Raw genomic sequence first — 20,129 nt, 5'->3', positions numbered from 1 at the left:
ATCTGTAAAATGTTTAAAGCGGGGTCTTTAAAAGTGATTGTAAACTTTACTGCATTGGGCTGTCTCTAGATGTTTGATTTTCTTTCTTTCTTTCTCTCTCTCTCTCTCTCTCTCTCTCTCTCTCTCTCATTTTATCTAACCTTTAATCTATCTATTATTTTAGCTAATCTATCTAATCTAATCTATCCATCTATCTATCTATCTATCTATCTATCATCTAATCTGACCTATCTATAATCTAATCTAACCTATCTATCTATCTATCTATCTATCTATCTATCTATCTATCTATCTATCTATCTATCTATCTAATCTGACCTATCTATAATCTAATCTAACCTATCTATCATCTATCTATCTATCTATCTATCATCTATCTATCTATCTATCTATCTATCTATCATCTATCTCTCTCTCTCTCTCTCTCTCTCTCTCTATCTATCTATCTATCTAGTATCTATCTATCTAGTATCTATCTATCTATCTATCTATCTATCTATCTATCTATCATCTCTCTTTCTCTCTCTCTCTCTCTCTCTCTCTCTCTCTCTCTCTCTCTCTCTCTATCTATCTATCTATCTATCTAGTATCTATCTATCTAGTATCTATCTATCGAGTAGCTATCTATCTATCTATCTATCTATCTATCTATCTATCTATCTATCTATCTATCTATCTATCTATCTATCTAATAATATTTTTTAACTGGAAATTAACAGCCACCACAACCTTTCATGGGTTAAAATGACAGGGGAGTAACTAAAATGTTTACTGCCAAGAGATTAGTACTGTTGGCAGTAAAGAGTTTACAATCTCATTGACTGCACTATGAGACTCTGGGTGACAAACCGATCTGCTGCAGGAATAGCTTTGAATTATGTTTACAAGTGAAAGTTTTACGCATAGGAATATTTGAAATAACTACAACTGGATACAATGTATTGCCCTCAAATGAGTTATATCACTGGTTTGTTTAGTAATTATGAAATCATGTAGGTAAGCCTGGTAACTGCATAAGATTATCACTACAAATAAAGGCACCTTTTATTAACATAGTAACCCACTTACAGGAAATATATAGGTGAGCAAATGAAGATTAGTGAATGAAAGCTAAATACTGGTGAATTAATGAAAATCAGCTTGACACTGCAGTCTCTGACAGACTAAAGAAATAGGTACTGTGTTTATGGATTGATGTAACTCTAAGAGTTGTTTGCTTTTGTACCAGGTATGCTTTATATTTCTACTAACAGTATATCATTTCTTGTGGGTTTTGTTTAACCCATTGGCTAGGAAAGGGCTACAAAGCAATACATTGCAGACCTCTCTTTAGTCAAATGATTAACTTCCTGGACCTAACACCAGGGAAAGAAAAAAAAAAGTGATATGGTAACTTTGAAAGGTGTTTTTTTTGGGACACTTGTAGTAGCCATATATATATTGCACTTTATAACTTCATAGCTGCTGTGGCAGTGTAAATGAAGAAGTATTCTTGGATTTAAAGCCTCTCATTGCTTATAACTTTTTTTTTATAAAAAAAAAAATGATAAAAATAAAATATATTACTTTTAACCAATACAGTGTGACTAATAACATTGCAATCTAAAAAACAATGACATTTGGTACTATTGACTTATTTAAAAATAAAACATTATATATATAAACCTTTATAGACCACTATTTTCTCAATAAATCTTTATAAATTCATTTTAGATTGTATATTCTGTTGATCTGCACTGTTCTCAGAGAGCATGACCTTACAGTAAATGCAAACTTACTATGTATGATTCTATTTGTAATATAAAAGAGCCAGACAGGTTAATTTATTTAAGAATGTATATAGATTCTCTAGGATATTTAGGAAGCATGAACTTGTGTAAAACAGTGTTTTTGGTGCCTTTTGTCCTGTAGACAATATTTGCCATGTCTGCATGTATAAATAGGTTGCCTTACCAATTGCAAACTTGACTCAATGCCACTATTAGCATATAGCTGTATATTACTGCCAATTCATATTTGGATTTTTTTTTTTCTAGAATCTATATTTTTGTATGCACTGTTTTGTGACTCAAAAGTGTTAACTTTGTAGTACAAAATCTAAAAACAAGTGAACTCTCAAATTTCATTTATGAGGCTTAACTCTCTGCAATTAACTCATAACAATGTCAAAAGTATTGTTTACTTTGTAAAAAAAAAAAAAAATCCGCTAACTGGAATCTCATTGATGGATTGTCAATAAATAGTTTTCAATTATAAGTACTGTATGCTTTGAATGTATGCTTTGAATTTGATATCATTATGTTCTACAGCTAATCTACATTTCTGTTTAAGGTTATGAAAGTAATCATAATTCCATCTTTTCTCCAATAATAGTGTATTATAAGAGAGGGGAACCAATTTTAGACCAGTTATTTTTGCCCAAAAGAAAAATAATTAAACTGTACAAATTTCTCAAAGTATAAAATATTTACTCAATTAACATAGTTTCCCTAAAATAGGTGATGTATAAAGCAAAGAAAATTATATAATTCACATATCCAAAAAAAAATTCTGACATATGTTATTAATGAAATGCTATGACACAATCCAAGGTTGAAAAATTTGCATCCAAGTTAGGAATCAGCTAGCCTCAGCAGGTGGCAATCAACAACTGCATGATAAATAGACAATGCAATAGCATTTATTCTGAACTTAAAGGGGCACTAAACCTAAAAATTTTCTTTCATGATTCAGAAAGAGAATACACATTTAAACAACAATCCAATGTACTTCTATTATTTATTTTGCTTATTTTTTTAGATATCCTTAGTTGAAGAAAAAGCAATGCACATGGGTGAGCCAATCACATGATGCTTCTAAGTGCAGTAACCAATCAGCAGCTACTGAGCCTATCTAGATATGCTTTTCAGCAAAGAATATCAAGAGAATAAAACAAATTAGATAATATAAGTAAATTAGAAAGTTGTTTAAAATTGCATGCTCTTTCTATATCATGAAATAAAAAATGGGTTTCATGTCCCTTTAAATTGAGTATTAGATTTTTTTTTAACAAATTTCAAAGTTATGTCCATTTCCACTCCCCCTCTATCATGTGACAGCCATCAGCCAATCACAAATGCATATACTTATATTCTGTGAATTCTTGCACACTCTCAGAAGGAACTGGTGGCTCAAAAAGTATACATATAAAAAAGACTGTGCACATTTTTTCAATGGAAGTAAATGGGTAAGTTGTTTAAAGTTGCTACTCTATCTGAATCATGAAAGTTTAATTTTGACTTGAGTGTCACTTCAACTGACTTATTTTTAGTGATTAGCTGACTTTTCCTCAAGCTAGGCTGTATCACCCAACTTTTAAAAAGTCAATATCCAGTTTGTTCAGAGGTTTAGCTTTGGTAATTGACCCCAGAATCTGTTTAAAGTGGAATAAAGATATTTCATTCTCAAATAATCTTGGAACAAAAACACAAGCGTTAGGATACATTTAATCCATTAAAACATCCATTAAAATACAAAAAAAAAACAAAAAAAAAACAACTGATTCATTTTAAAATACATTGTTTTAAATGAATTAATTTCCCTTTAAATTTAAATAAAATTGAACCTTAAAGTAACAATTCACAAGGCCGCATAGAGAAATTGAAAATGTCCAGGAAGCTTTTGATTTCCCAATACATTAGTTTGCTAATGAAAGAATCTTTTGTACCCAGCATTCATTGTCATTTTAACAAACAATATGCATGATGTAAAATGCATTTGAAAACACATTATTTCCAAGACCTATTTTTCTAAATATAACTGACAAGTTAATAAGCAGACGGAATCTGAATGCATGTGTCTGTTGCGCTATGCTGTTCCTGCACTTAAATCAATTACTGACAGTGTGTGAAGCACTTTGGGATTCAATGCTCAATGGTTTCAGTCTGGTTAAAAAAAGTGTATTTTACCAGTTAACACAATAATGTAACATTTCCATCTATTTTTGTGTGTGTGTGTGCATATTTGCATATTTTGTGTTTGTGCATTGCTGTATTAGATGCAATGTTACTAACTACTTTTGCAGAATTTGAAACAAAAGCACTAAATAAGAACAATATTAAAGGGATGGTAAACACCAAGAGGCCCATTTATCAAGCTCTGTATGGAGTTTGAGGGCCCGTGTTTCTGGCGAGTCTTCAGACTCGCCAGAAACAGCAGTTATGAAGCTGTGGTCTAAAGACCGCTGATCCATAACCCTGTCCGCCTGCAGACAGGAATCGCCACAATTCAACCCGATCGAGTACAATCAGGTTGATTGACACCTCCCTGCTGGCGGCCCATTGGCCGCGAGTCTGCAGGGGTAGGCGTTGCACCAGCAGCTCTTGTGAGCTGCTGGTGTAATGCTGAATACGGAGAGCGTATTGCTTTCCGCATTCAGCGAGGTCTTGCAGACCTTATCCGCACTGTCGGATCAGGTCCGCAGGACCTTTGATACATAGGCCCCCAAAAATGTTATTGTTTAAAAAGATACATAATCCCTTTATTTACCATGCTCTAGTTTTGCATAACCGTCACTGTTATATTAATATACTTTTTACCTCTGTAATTACCTTGTATCTAAGCTTCTGCTGACTGCATCCTTATCTCAGATCTTTTGACAGACTTGCATTTCAGGCAATTAGTGCTGACTCTTAAATAACTTTACGTGCATAAGCACAATGTTATCTATATGAAGCACATGAACTAACGCCCTCTAGCTGTGAAAAACTGTCAAATGCAGAGGCGCCTTCAAGGGCTTAGAAATTAGCATATGAGCCTACCTAGGTTTAGCTTTCAACTAAGAATAACAAAAGAACAAAGCAAATTTGATGATAAAAGTACATTAGAAAGTTGTTTAAAATTACATGCCTTATCTGAATCATGAAAGTTTAATTTGGACTTTACTATCCAATTAAAGGGACAGTCTAATATAATTTTAATTGGTTTAAAATAAAGATAATCCCTTTATTACCCATTCCCCAGTTTTGGATAACCAACACAGTTATATAAATAAGCATCTTCTGACAGCTCCCTGATCGCATGATTTTTTTATTGACTTGCATTTAGTACTGTGTTGTGCTAAATCTTAAATAACTCCCCGGGCGTGACCACAATGTTATCTATATGGCCCACATGAACTAGCAGTCTCCTGTTGTGAAAAGCAAATAAAAAAGCATGTGATTAAGAGGCTGTCTGTAGTGGCTTAGAAACAGGCAGAAATTTAGAGGTTTAAAGGTTATAAAGTATATTAATATAAAAATGTTGGTTGTACAAAGCTAGGGAATGGGTAGTAAAGGCGTTATCTATCTTTTTAAACAATAACAATTTTAGTGTAGACTGTCCCTTTAAAATGCAGACAAAATAATTACTATGACATAATCATTGTCGTGCTAGGCTTCCTTAAAGGGACATAATGAAACAATGGTATGATGGAACAATTACAACATGCTTTGAAATACAAAATGTGTTTTAAAAAGAAAATTCTGCTTTAGCTCTTTTTGGGTCCGATATTGCTACTAACAAACATACCCGCTAAGCTTTACAGATACTGATTGTATACACACCATGAATTGGATTGCCTGTCAATCAAGCTACTTCAAAGTATGCTTATTGGTGGGCTAGATTCATAGATGCTAATATTTGCTGCTGGGCCTCATATTGAAGTGAGATCCTATTAAATTAACATCTACAGATTCATCAATGGGGGGTTCCTGTCATTGACATCAATAGTTGCATTAAAGGAACAGTCAAGTGAAAATTAAACTTCCATGATTCAGATAGGGCATGCAATTTTAAACAACTTTTCAATTTAATTTTATCATCAAGCTTGCTTTGTTCTCTTCATATTCTTTGCTGAAACCTAAACCTAGGTAGGCTCAAAATGATTTCTAGGCAGTTGACGACCATCCACTTATCTCAGTGCCTTTTAATATTTTTCACAGTTATCATCTGCTAGTTCATGTGTGCCATATAGATAAAATTATGCTCATTTCCATGGAGTTATTTATGAGTCAGCCCTGATTGGCTAGAATGCATGTCTGTCAAAAACACTGAGATAAGGGGGCAGTCTATAAAATTGTGCTTATTTCCATGGAGTTAATTATGAGTCAGCACTGACTGGCTAGAAAAGCACTGAGATAAGGGTAACAGTCTAAAGAGGCTTAGATACAAAATAATCACAGATGTAAAAATGTATTACTATAACAGTGTTGGTTATGCAAAACTGGGGAATGGGTAATAAAGGGATTATCTATCATATTAAACAATAAAAATGTTCACGTAGACTGCCCCTTTAAGTGCCCAACACATTCCATCTTGCACATGAAACAAAAACCTATTGTTGTTAACCGCAAAAACTTTGGAAATAGGCATAAAACACAGTTAAAGAGAGAGAAAGGTCAATATTGAAATGTACACAGGTGTATTTAAATTTCAAATAGAGGCATTTTTTTGCAACAAACTTCCATAAGCAAAAAGGCTTCTAGTAAAAGTTATTCCTGTTTCAACAGCATATGTGCATATGCTTTGGGTGACTAGATAATCAATTCCTGTTCAGAAAGCTGGCAGTTTTATGTATTGCATCAGTACATACAAGCCACAGCTGACTATCTGAGATGGTATGGTGTATGAACGCTGGTGCATTGGGCAATCACAGCATATGTGAGTATGTCACTGAAAAACACTGATCATTTTTATGTGAAGCATTTTTGCTAATTAAAAAATATTGAAAAAATGCTTCAATTACAAATGAAAATGCACCCATGCACATTTCAGTTTTGACCTGTCCCTTTAAAGGGACAATAGAGTCAAAATGAACTTTTATGATTCAGATAGAGCATGCAATTTTAAACAACTTTCCAATTTCCTTCAGTTATCAAATTTGCTTTGTTCTCCTGATATCTTTTATTGAAGAGTAAAACTAGGTAGGCTCATACGGGTTCAGGAGTGAGCACGTGTCTTTAGTACTCAACAGCTGCAGTGTTTTGCAACATTATTTGTAGCTTTGTTATACAATATTACAAAATACTTCCACCATAGCGTACTAAAGATACGTGCACACTCCTGAGCTCTTAAGAGCCTGTCTAGTTTTACTCTTAAATAAAAAATACCAAGAGAAGGAAGCAAATTTGATAACTGAAGTCAATTGAAAAGTTGTTTAAAATGACATGCTCTGTCTTAATCATGAAAGTTTAATTTTGACTTTATTGTCCCTTAAAGTGAGTGTCAATTTAGACGAATTAGTGCACAGTTTTTAATAATCCCATTAAAAACAAGGGCACTTTAATTAATTAAAATTGACATTTCAAGTATTTTCTTTAAAAACTTACCTTTTAATCCTGGGAGCCGCTGGGTCCTCTTCGCGGGTCCAAAATGACGAATCCGGCTTCATCCAATCACAGCATTCCCTCAGGCCATGATCCCTCCGGGGGGAACGCTGTGATTAGAGGAAGCTGGATTAATAATTTCTGATGCAAGCAGAGGCTTCCGACGGCCGGGGGAATAGATGGAACAGCTTTCAGGATTAAAAGGTACGTTTTTGAAGAAAACTTTTGAAATGTCAAATTTGATGAATTAAAGTGCCCTTGTTTTTAATGGAATTATTAATTAATTAATTAACAACCATGCACTAATTCGTCAAAACTGACCTTCACTTTAATGTAAATGTTTGTAAGTATGTCTGTTTTGTAAAGTTGTCTTGCTGGATAAAACAGGAGGTGTCTTGGAGTTTGTTTGTTTTTATTTTGGGGGGGGGGAGGCTGGGATTTTTCACCTACACTGTGGAATTCATAAAAACTCAAACATTCCTGTGAAATATCTTGTCTCGTGGTTGTGTCTATTTCAAAACTGACAAAATTCTCTATATTGTTTTCTTTTACTTTTCAAGTTTCCTTTTGTGCATATGGAAGAGTCACCTGTTTTATCAAGGGTGTTTTGGTCCCTATTTTAATTTATTTGTTCTGTGATGGTTTTGAAGCTGTTTTTGTGATGCCGCTGCCCATGACGGTGGTCATTTTACCTGATGGAGTGTTTTGAATTGTTTACAAGTAGCTCCTTTACATTGCGCATGCGCGAAACAGAGAAACGAGCAGGATCGACTTGGAACACTCAGTGGAGCTGGAGGGTGACGTCAGGACAGGAGGGGTCAGGCTGCCATTTCAAAACGGCCCGTGGTGAAATAGTAAGTGGTTTTACTTGCAAACTATATTTATTATTATCGTTTATTTGTATAGCACCGCCAAATTCCATAGCGCTGGGTACAGTGATAGGCGTATACAATGACAAGGATTTGTGATAAAATACAAAACATAACAACTAAACAAATCTAGTACAGGAGGAAGAGGGCCCTGCTCCGGAGAGCTCACAGTCTACAGGTTTAGGGTGCAGAGACATAAGGTTGGGGGTAGCTTGTCACATCGGTTGTAGTGAGTCGGGCAGTTCATATATTTGTTTTGTTCGGATGAGATATGGAGGAGAGATAGTAAGCCTCTGTGAATAGGTGGGTTTTCAAGGAGCGTCTGAAGCTATACAAGGTTGGAGACAGTCTTATGGAGCAGGGTAGAGAGTTCCAGAGGACAGGAGCAGAACGTTTGAAGTCTTGGAGGCGGGAGTGGGACATAGAGATAACAGAGTGGAGAGATGTAGGTCAGAGGTTGATCGAAGAGGACGGAATGGGGAATATTTCACGATGAGAGAAGAAATATAGTTAGAGCATAATTGGCCTACAGTTTGCTGTCAACATTGTTAAATACATTATCTAAATATGTAATAATAATTTTTTTGGTTTACTTGCACTTTAATTAGAGTAAATGTATTTAGTGTTTAATGTACTTTTACTCGCACTTTATATTTCAAAGTGCATTTCAATAGTATGCTGGAGCTACATATCCGCAGTAAACTACTGATGTGTACGTCCCATTAAAGAGACACTAAAGTCAAAATGAAACTTTAATAATTCTGATAGAGCCCACAACTGTAAACAACTTCACAATTAACTCCCATTATCTACATGTGCACAAACTTTTTATTTTCACACTTTCTGAGGCACCAGCTCCTAATGAGCATGTGCAAGAATTCACAAATATACAAATATGCATTTTGTAATTGGCTGAAGGCTGTCACATGATGCAGTGGGAAGGAAAACAGAACAAACTTTAAAATGTGCTAGAAATAAATCTACTACTCATCTGAAATTCAAACTAAATGCTTTTGCATTGCATTTTTATTATGCATTTATTGATTATGCTCTTCTACTGTGTTTGGTGGTCCTTTAATTTAAGAAATTAGTGAATGAACCTTATAAAAATATTTATCTTTACCATTACATTACAGTGTATTTAAAGGTAAGTACCCCTTAAAAATAGTTCTTAAATGCTTAAAGGGACATAATATTCATATGCTAAATCACTTGAAACTGATGCAGTATAACTGTAAAAAGCTGACAGGAAAATATCACCTGAGCATCTCTATGTAAAAAAGGAAGATATTTTACCTCACAATTTCCTCAGCTCAGCAGAGTAAGTTCTGTGTAAAAAGTTATACTCAGCTATTGCTCAGCTGCAGGTAAAAAAAAAAAAAGATGAAATGAACAGCAGCCAATCAGCATCAACAGTGCTGAGGTCATGAACTCTTTTACTGTGATCTCATGACATTTCACTTAACTCTTATGAGATTTCATAGTAAACTTCCTTAAACTGAATAGGGAAATAACATGAGAGTGCACGAGGCTCAACCCCTTAGCTGTCCCGGGACAGACATACTGATTTGATGCTTAGAAGTGCTTTACAATGGGATGTGGCTACTGAGGAATTTTTGAGGTACAATGTATTTCTTTTTTACATAAAGATGTTCAGGTGATATTTTCTAGTCAACTTTTTACAGCTATGCTGCATCACTTTCAAGTGTTTCAACATTTGGGTATCATGGCCCTTTAAGAAGATTACAAGACTATAAAACATCATGTGACTGTCATGTGACTGTCACAGTGTTTTTTTTAACATCAGCAGCTTTATTACTGTCCCTGGCTGAATCTTGAGCATCAAGGACAATAAGAAGAGATACAAAAACAAAGAAATCTATTACACAGGTAATGACATCCTATTATAAACAACAGCAAATAATATAAACAATATAAAAGGTAAATAACACATATAAATAATATGCAAACATCAATTCAAATAGTTCCTTCCTTATATATATATTTATTCAAAATCTTCTTGCTCATTATTTTATCTGCTTACTAATAAAACTCAGATGTAATTCAGAGGACAGTAAAGTCATAATTAGATATTCATGATTTAGACTGCTGATTGGTGGCTGCATTTATATGCCTATTATCACTGGCCCACCCATTATTATTATCATTATTATCATTTATTTGTTTAGTGCCGCCAAATTCCGTAGCGCTCCCATGTGTTCAGTTAGAAACCAGTAGTGCATTGATGCTCCTTCAACAAAGGATACCAAGATAATTAAGCAAATTTGATAAAAGAAGTAAACTGGAATGTTGTTTAAAATTGTATGTTCTATCTAAATCCTGAAAGAAAAAGTTTGGGTTTCATGTCCCTTTAAAGAAATAAAATATACACAATCCATCAAACATAGAAACGTACTTACTAACTAAGTATACATATGTCAAACGTAGCAGTGCTTCAACAGACTCTATGGGATTGATGGTCAAAAACTTGCCTTCATGGAGAGAAATCAAGCAAAATCTTTGGGGGGCTTTGTTTGAGGACTATATTGTAATGTAGATTTATCTCCTTGATATCCAGAATCATGCACAGCTAGATAAACAGCTCATGGTAAAATATGTTTTACTAAATTGTTTTGAGGGACCTCACAGTAATGAGGGTACTTCACAGATCATCTCACCAGACCAGAGAACTTTAGATCATCGGGTCTCATGTGAGAGGTCTGAGGAAGCCCCCGTGAATATAACATAGTTACAATCAATTTTATCTATATTATATCTATCTCGGGGAACCTGTCAACCTGTCTCACTGAATCATAGCTTGTCTGTTTTAATTAGTAGACTAGAAGGAGCAAATCTGTATAGATGATATTTGTGGCTGCAGTGATTTACATTTGGATGTAACTGTAGGTATAAATCTTTATTTTATTGTTATGTTCTACTTATATTGTATTTTACTTTTGTAGATACACTTAAAGGACCACTCAATGCAGTAGAATTATATAATTAAAGGCACATGAAACCCATTTTTTTTATTTCATGATTTAGAAAGAGCATGTCATTTTAAACAACTTTCTAGTTTACTTCTATTATCTAATTTGCTTCATTCTCTTGATATCACTTGCTGGAACGCATATCTAGATATGCTCAGTAGCTGCTGATTGGTTGCTGCACATAGAGGCCTTGTGTGATTGGCTCACACATGTGCATTTCTATTTCTTCAACAAAGATATCTAAAGAATTGAGCAAGTTAGATAATAGAAGTATATTGGAAAGTTGTTTAAAATTACATGCCCTATCTGAATCATGAAAGTTTAATTTTGACTAGACTGTCCCTTTAACAAGCACATCATAAAAAAAAACAATGCAATAACTTTTACTCTGAATTTCAAATAAGCAGTAGATTTTTTCTGACAAATTAATTTTTTCTCCCATTTCCAGTCCCCTGTATCATGTGACAGACTTCAGCCAATCACAGACTAGTATACATATACCCTGTGAGCTTGTGCTAATGTTAAATAGGATCTTATTTCCCAGAAAGTGTGAATATAAAAAGACTGTTCAAAATTTTATAATAGAAGTAAATTGAAAAGTGTCTTAAAACTACATGCTCTATCTAAATCATTAAAGTTTATTTTGACTTGAGTGTCCCTTTAAAGGGGCATGGAAAGAACATGAAATTTAAAGGGACAGTCTACACCAGAATTTTTATTGTTTTAAAAGATAGATAATCCCTTTATTACCCATTCCCCAGTTTTGCATAACCAACACAGTTATATTAATATACTTTTAACCTCTGTGATTATCTTGTATCTAAGCCTCTGCAAACTGCCCCTTTATTTCAGTTCTTTTGACAGACTTGCAGTTTAGCCAATCAGTTCCTGCTCCCAGATAACTTCACGTGCACGAGCACAGTGTTATCTATATGAAATACGTGAACTAACACCCTCTAGTGGGGAAAAACTGTTAAAATGCATTCTGAAAAGAGGTGGCCTTCAAGGTCTAAGAAATTAGCATATGAACCTCCTATGTTAAGCTTTCAACTAAGAATACCAAGAGAACAAAGCAAAATTGGTGATAAAAGTAAATTGGAAAATTGTTTAAAATTACATGCCCTATCTGAATCATGAAAGTTTATTTTGGCCTAGACTGTCCCTTTAAAGAGATTTTTGAATAGAAGAGCAGAAATGCACTACTGGAAGCTAGGGATGGGCGAATGTTCGAAAAATGAAACAAATTTTCACAAATTTTGTTAATTCGTTTCGAATTTCACATTTTTGTACAACATTCTAACTTTCGTTTAATGTAATAATATTTCTATTGCTACCTTTAAATGTAATATGTGATTCAAATTTTCCTAACTCGAATATTGCATAATTCAAATCAAATTATGTAATATTCAAACTAGAAAAAATCGAATCAGTATATTTGTAATAGTATTTCTAATGCCTTTTTAAATGTAATATTCAAATTATGCAATATTTGAAATAGAAAAATTGGAATCAATATATTCGTATCTATATTGTATCAATTTACCAATTATCCTACCACATGAACTACTGAATTTCTGAATAGTATTTCTTGAATAGAATGTTACATTCAAAATGTAATTTAATTTAATTATGTACATTAGAAAACTAAAGTAACATTTGAAAACTGGAAATAACATTCAATTACCGAATTTTAATGGATTTTTGTTCTTATCGACATTCAATTTTGCATAGAGAGCCTAAGATGCTTGTATCATTTTAGTAATGACTCAGTCAGTGGTACAGGCCCCACTGACTATCTAAGCAGCTGTAATATTTAAAATGCTGGTGCACTGAGAATTTCTAGAAATGTTTCAAATGAACGTGCAAAAAAAAAATACTAACACTAAAATAAGTATTTTTACTAGAAGCATTTTTAAAAATAGATGTATGTTAAATATTAAATTAATTAAGCAATTAAATATGTAAATATATTTCTATCAAAAGATATAATTAATCTATGTGTATTTTATTTTGACTGTAATCTCCCTTAAATGTGTAAAATATTGGCTAATGAGAAAACAGTCTCTCTGTGCTAATTATTTATAAAGTAATGGGGCAGAACAATTCCCTAGGGAATATTTCATAAACCAAAAAGTAATTACAAAGCTAATTTTCATTAAGCGGATGCAGATGTTGCGTCCAAATTTGCTTATCACTTGTCCTGCAGAAATTGAATTCATTTAACCCAATGGACTGTTTTATTACTATGTTTTGGATGCACACACCTTCCAAGTTATTTTCTTACCCAGACTATTACTTACAATCACCTAGATTACGAATTTTGAGCGCTATAGGGAAAGTAAAGAACGCAACAAAAGTTGCGTTATTTAACTCCCTATAGCGCTGACATTACAAGTTTAAAAAAACACGGCTTGCACGGGCGATATGGAGATTTTGAGCTCCATATCGCACCAAAAACAAGCGCTGTTTTGACATGCTCGTGCATGCTTTCCCCATAAACATCAATGGGGAGAGCCGGCAAAAAAAAGTCTAACACCTGCGATCGCAGAAACAAAAGCTCCATAACGCAGCCCCATTGATGTCTATGGGGAAAAAGAAAATACCGTTTACACCCTAACATAAACCCTGAGTCTAAACACCCCTAATCTGCTGCCCCTGACATTACTGACACCTACCTACAGTTATTAACCCCTAATCTGCCACTCCCGATATCGCCGCCACCTAAATAAAATTATTAACTCCTAATGTGCCGCTCCTGTTATCGCCGCCACTATACTAAAGTTATTAACCTCTATTCCGACGCACCCCAACATCGCCACAACTATATTTAAGTTATTAACCCCTATTCCGCCACTCCCCAACATCGCGGCAACTATATTAAAGTTATTAACCCCTAAACATCTGGCCTCCCACATTACTACCACTTAATAAACCTATTAACCCCTAAAACCGCCAGCCCCCCACATCGCAACAACCTAAATTAAACTATATTAACCCCTAAACCTAACCCTAACGTAACCCTAACCCTAACCCTAACACCCCCTACCTTTAACATAATGAAATTAGATCTAAATTAAATTTACAATTATTAACTAAATAATTCCTATTTAAAACTAAATACTTACATGTGAAATAAAACCTAAGGTAGCTACAATATAACTAATAGTTACATTGCAGCTAGCTTAGGTTTTATTTTTATTTCACAGGTAAGTTTGTATTTCTTTTAACTAGGTAGACTAGTTAGTAAATAGTTATTAACTATTTACTAACTACCTAGCTAAAATAAATACAAACTTACCTGTGAAATAAAACCTAACCTGCCTTACACAATAAAATAAAAAACCTACCATTACAGAAAAAAAAAAATATCCAAAAAATAAACAAACTAGAATAAACTACCAAGGGCCCTTAAAAGGGCCTTTTGTAGGGCATTGCCCTGAGTTAAACAGCTCTATTGCTCCAAAAAAAAATACAAACACCCCCTAACACTAAACAAACCCCCACCCCCAAACTACCAAGGACCCTTAAAAGGGCCTTTTGGTGGCCCTTAAAAGGGCCTTTTGTAGGGCATTGCACTGAGTTAAACAGCTCTTTTGCTCAAAAAAATAAATAAAATACAAACACCCCCTAACACTATATAAACCCTCACCCCCCAAACTACCAAGGGCCTTTTGCTCTATTGCTAAAAAAACACCCCCTAAAAATATACATTACACAAAATAACAAACAAATTATCAAAAATAAAAAAAATATTCCTATTCTAATACCCATAAAAAAAACCACCCCAAAATAAAAAACCTAATCTATAACAAACTACCAATGGCCCTTAAAAGAGCCTTTTGTAGGGCATTGCCCTAAAGATAGCAGCCTTTTAGTGAAAAATTACAAAGACCCACTAACATTACAAACCCCACCCCCCCCAAACCCACAAAATAAAAAAAACTATCTAAAAAACCTAAGCTACCCATTGCCCTGAAAAGGGCATTTGTATGGGCATTGCGTTTAAAAGGGCATTTAGCTCTTTTACTGCTCAGACCCTAAACTAAAAAAAAAAACAGCTTTTTAGTTTTTTTTAGAATTAGGTTTTTTTATTTTGGGGGGTTGGTTGGGTGGTGGGTTTTAACTGTTGGGGGGTCTTTGTGTTTTTTTTTACAGGTAAAAGAGCTGATATCTTTGGGGCAATGCCCAACAAAAGGCCCTTTTAAGGTCCATTAGTAGTTTATTGTAGGCTAGGTTTTTTTTTTATTTTGGGTGGGCTTTTTTATGTTTGTTATTTTCCGTAATTTAGTGTTTGTTATGTTTTGTAACTTAGTCTTTTTTTGTTTTTGTATTTAGATACTTTGCAATTTTTAGAGTAGTGTTAGGATTTTTTTTAATGTGTAGTTTAGTTTAATTTAATTGGTAGTTAGTTTAATTTTAGTTTAATTATTATATTAGTTTAATTGTTAGTTTAAAGTTAGTTTTTTTAATTTGACAGGTAAGTTTTAATTTAATTTAAGTTAGGGAAATTGTAATTTTAATATAAAGTTAGGGGGTTGTTAGGTTTAGGGGGAAATAGTTTAATTTAGTTTATTTCGATGTGGGGGGCTTTCGATTTAGGGGTTAATAGTTTAGCTTAGTATATTTTGATGTGGCGGCTTTCGGTTTAGGGGTTAATAGGTTTATTATAGTGGCGGAGGTGTAGGGCTTAATAACTTTAGTATAGTGGGGGCAATGTGGGTGGACGGCAGATTAGTGGTTAATAATATTTAAATAGTGTTTGCGATGGGGGAGGGCGGCGGTTTAGGGGTTAATAACTGTAGTATAGTGGTGACGATGTCAGGGAGCGGCGGAATAGGGGTTAATATCTTTTTAAAGTGGCGGCAATATCGGGAGCAGCAGATTAGTGGTTAAGAAATTTAATATATAAATTTAAAGCAATAATAAGTTATAACATTTTCATGAAAACAAAAAACTTTTCATAATATTATAAAACATTCTAGTATTCACATTTGATATAAATGATTTACATTTATATTGCACTGGCTTGGTTTTTGCAAACCCATCTTGTTTAGCTAACTGTACTTTACATTTGCAGCCTCTTCTATAAAAATGCCCCTGCATTTTTTATTTGAAAAATAAATTCCTATAGCAGCGACATCAATTCTCACTTAAAAGGACATTATATGTCTGAGATTGTATTATGACATAATTAATGTGAAATTAAAAATGTTGCAATATATTTTAAAGATTTATTTAGCCCTGTTTTCCTGTAGTTTAAAGGGACAGTGTGCTCCAGAATTTTTATTGTTAAAAAAGATAGATAATCCCTTTATTACCCATTCCCCAGTTGTGCATAACCAACACTGTTCTATTAATATACTTTTTACCTCTGTGATTACCTTGTATCTAAGCCTTTGCCGACTGCCCCCTTATTTTAGTTCTTTTGGCAGACTTGCTATTTAGCAAAAAAAATGTCAAAATGTCAAGAGGCGGCCTTCAAGGGTTTATACATTAGCATATGAGCATACCTAGGTTTAGCTTTCAACAAAGAATACAAAGAGAACAAAGCAATTTTGATTATAAAAGTAAATTGGAAAGTTTTTGAAATTACATGCCCTATCCGAATCATGAAAGTTTAATTTTGACTATACTGTCCCTGTAAGTCTGACATTTCCAAACTGACATAACATATAGCAGGCTTTACAAGTCTAACCTTGCAACACATCTGTCCCTAATTTGAACCAGCAGAGATTAAAAGACAAGAACTGGAAGACATAGGAGAGTTTACTAACAAATAACAGTGGCTTGAAGCATCTACTCCATTAACATGTCTTGGCCTGAATGGCTCCTACAAATAAAAAACTAATGGGCGGAGCTGTGATGTTGAAAAATAATTGCAGCAAAAAAAAAAGTAATAATATATTGCAAACATGTTCACATTCACACAGTGTAGCATATGTATCAAGCTCCGGTGCAATGCTGAATACGGCGAGCGTATTGCTCGCCATATTCAGCGAGGTCTGGCGGACCTGATCCGCAGTGTCGGATCAGGTCCACCAGCCCTTGATAAATAGGGGCCATTATGTTACTTTATTCCAAGACTGCAAAAAAATGTGTAATTAGATTTATTTAACCCCTTAGTGACCACAGCACTTTTCAATGTTCTTACCGTTTGGGACCAGGTCTATTTTTACATTTCTGGATTGTTTGCGTTTAGCTGTAATTTTCCTCTTACTCATTTACTGTACCCACACATATTATATACCGTTTTTCTCGCCATTAAATGGACTTTCTAAAGATACCATTATTTTCATCATATCTTATAATTTACTATAAAAACAATTATTAAATAGGATGGAAAAATGGAAAAAACACACTTTTCTAACTTTGACCCAAAATCTGTTACACATCTACAACCACCAAAAAACACCCATGCTAAATAGTTTCTAAATTTTGTCCTGAGTTTAGAAATACCTAATGTTTACATGTTCTTAGCTTTTTTTGCAAGTTGTAGGACAATAAGTACAAGTAGCACTTTGCTATTTCCAAACAATTTTTTCTTTTTCAAAATTAGCGATAGTTACATTGTAACTCTGATATCTGTCAGGAATCCCTGAATATCCCTTGCCATGTATATATTTTTTTTTTAGTAGACAACCTACAGTATTGATCTAGGCCCATTTTGGTATATTTTATTCCACCATTTTACCGCCAAATGCAATGAAATAAAAAAAAACGTTCACTTTTTAACAAACTTTTTTACAAACTTTAGGTTTCTCACTGAAATTATTTACAAACAGCTTGTGCAATTATGGCACAAATGGTTGTAAATGCTTCTCTGGAATCCCCTTTATTCAGAAATAGCAGACATATATGACTTTTTGGTAATTAGAAGGCAGCTAAATGCTGCCATGCACCACACATGTATTATGCCCAGCAGTGAAGGGGTTAATTAGGGAGCTTGTAGGGTTAATTTTAGCTTTAGTGTAGTGTAGTAGACAACCCAAAGTATTGATCTAGGCACATTTTGGTATATTTCTTGCCACCATTTCATCGTTAAATGGGATCAAATAAAAAAAAAACGTTCACTTTTTCACAAACTTTAGGTTTCTCACTGAAATTATTTACAAACAGCTTGTGCAATTATGGCACAAATGGTTGTAAATACTTCTCTGGGATCCCCTTTGTTCAGAAATAGCAGACATATATGACTTTGGCATTGCTTTTTTGTAATTAGAAGGCCACTAAATGCCGCTGCGCACCACACTTGTATTATGCCCAGCAGTGAAGGGGTTAAATAGGTAGCTTGTAGGAAGCTTGCATGGTTAATTTTAGCTTTAGTGTAGAGATCAGCCTCCCACCTGACACATCCCACTTCTTGATCCCTCCCTAACCCCTTTCAAACTGCTCTCTTTCTTCCCCCACCCCAAAATTGTCCCGCCATCTTAAGTACTGGCAGAAAGTCTGCCAGTACTAAAATAAAAGTTTTTTTTTTATTTCTGTTTGTTTTGTTTTTAAATATATATTCTGCATCGTAGGATCCCCCCTTAGCCCCCAACCAGCTCTCTAACCCTCCCCCCTCTACCTATTTGCCGCCATCTTGGGCACTGGCATCTTTCTGCCACTACCCAGTTTGCCATAAAATTGGCTTTTTTTTATTAAAAAACCCCCAAAACCTCCCAATTTTTCTGTAGTGTAGCTGCCCCCCTCAATAACCTACCCCCCACCCCCTCCCAGATCCCTTGGACACAATTTATTCCCCCCTCCCTCCTTCCCTTTACACTTTAAGTTCCATAGTGTAGCGGTCCAACCCGCTCCCACCCCGTGCACGCTCCCGTGCCTGTGCGCGCACCGGCACCCCGTGTGCGATCCCGCCCCCTTCTTCCCCCTGCACCGGATATTCTCCAGCGATGGGCCGCCCACCTGCCTCCCTGCAATGGCTCCCACCCACCAACGATCGGCACCATCGCTGGCCACAGTGGCTCTCTCTGCATCGGTTGTTAAAAAAAGGGTATTGCACGATGCCTCAATATCGAGGCATCGCTGCAATACCCTGAAAGCGTCTGGAAGTGATCACGATCACTTCCACCGATTGAAACCCCTGAGGACATAAAGGGCACATCCTTGGTGATTAAGTGACAGTTTTTGTAGGACGTACTCTGTACATCCTTGGTCGTTAAGGGATTAAAGAGATACATAGGTAGCCATTCGGAGCACAACATGGCAGGAAATATTGCTGCCATCTAGTGCTTTTGCACATGGATAACATTGTTACAAAACTGCTGCCATATAGTGTTCTAGAAATGGTCCGGCTTCTAAGCATACGTTCCTGCTTTTCAACAAAATAAACAAAGAAAAATTGATGATAGAAAAAAAAATTAGAAAGTGGTTAAAAATTGCTTGCTCTATCTGAATCATGAAAGAAAAATGTTGGGTTTAATATCCCTTTAGGTACTGCAAAAGAGTAAATATCCTGATCTTGACAAAAAAATACTTATTGTAAAATAGGTATATCTGTATGTAATGACATCTGATTTAAAGAAACATTAAACTAAAACATGTTAATTTACTAGAATAGCTAAAAAAAAGGGGACGTTTAACTGAAAAGGCATGGATAAAAAAATATTTTTCCTAAAAAACGCTATAGGCTGCTCTTCAAATGGGGTTTAGATGGATCCTCAATAGTAAATGTAAAATACTAGGGGATGTGCATATGTTTCGCTACCAATGTCAATTCGCAATGAAAATTCCGATATTTTTTTGTTTTAACGAATATCCTAATGAATTCAACTAATTAAAAGAATAACAATAATAATTTATAAATGTATACTTGTTACCTGTAGTGTGCTGGGGAGCTGCGCTAATTATCTTCTCATTCATAGACTCCCCAGTGTGCTATCAGTACATTAGTACGGCAGATGCCTTCTCCTTTAGCGCCCCCTTGC

At 34.6% G+C, this 20,129-nt stretch overlaps 1 protein-coding gene across 1 annotated transcript in view; it reads left to right on the top strand.

Moving 5' to 3' along the window:
- Positions 1-2,256, top strand: part of EGR2 (early growth response 2) — a 4,489-nt gene extending 2,233 nt beyond the window's left edge. The window contains exon 2 of the mRNA XM_053691674.1: positions 1-2,256. This exon is cut by the window's left edge and continues 1,271 nt beyond it. The gene's annotated coding sequence lies outside the window, so the exon portion shown is untranslated.
- Positions 2,257-20,129: the final 17,873 nt, after the last annotated feature.

The sequence above is a fragment of the Bombina bombina genome, chromosome 9 (genome assembly GCF_027579735.1).
Source record: "Bombina bombina isolate aBomBom1 chromosome 9, aBomBom1.pri, whole genome shotgun sequence".
Classification (NCBI taxonomy): Eukaryota; Metazoa; Chordata; class Amphibia; order Anura; family Bombinatoridae; genus Bombina; species Bombina bombina.
The sequence above is the reverse complement of the archived record's forward strand: the minus strand, read 5'-3'. Positions and strand labels throughout refer to the sequence as shown.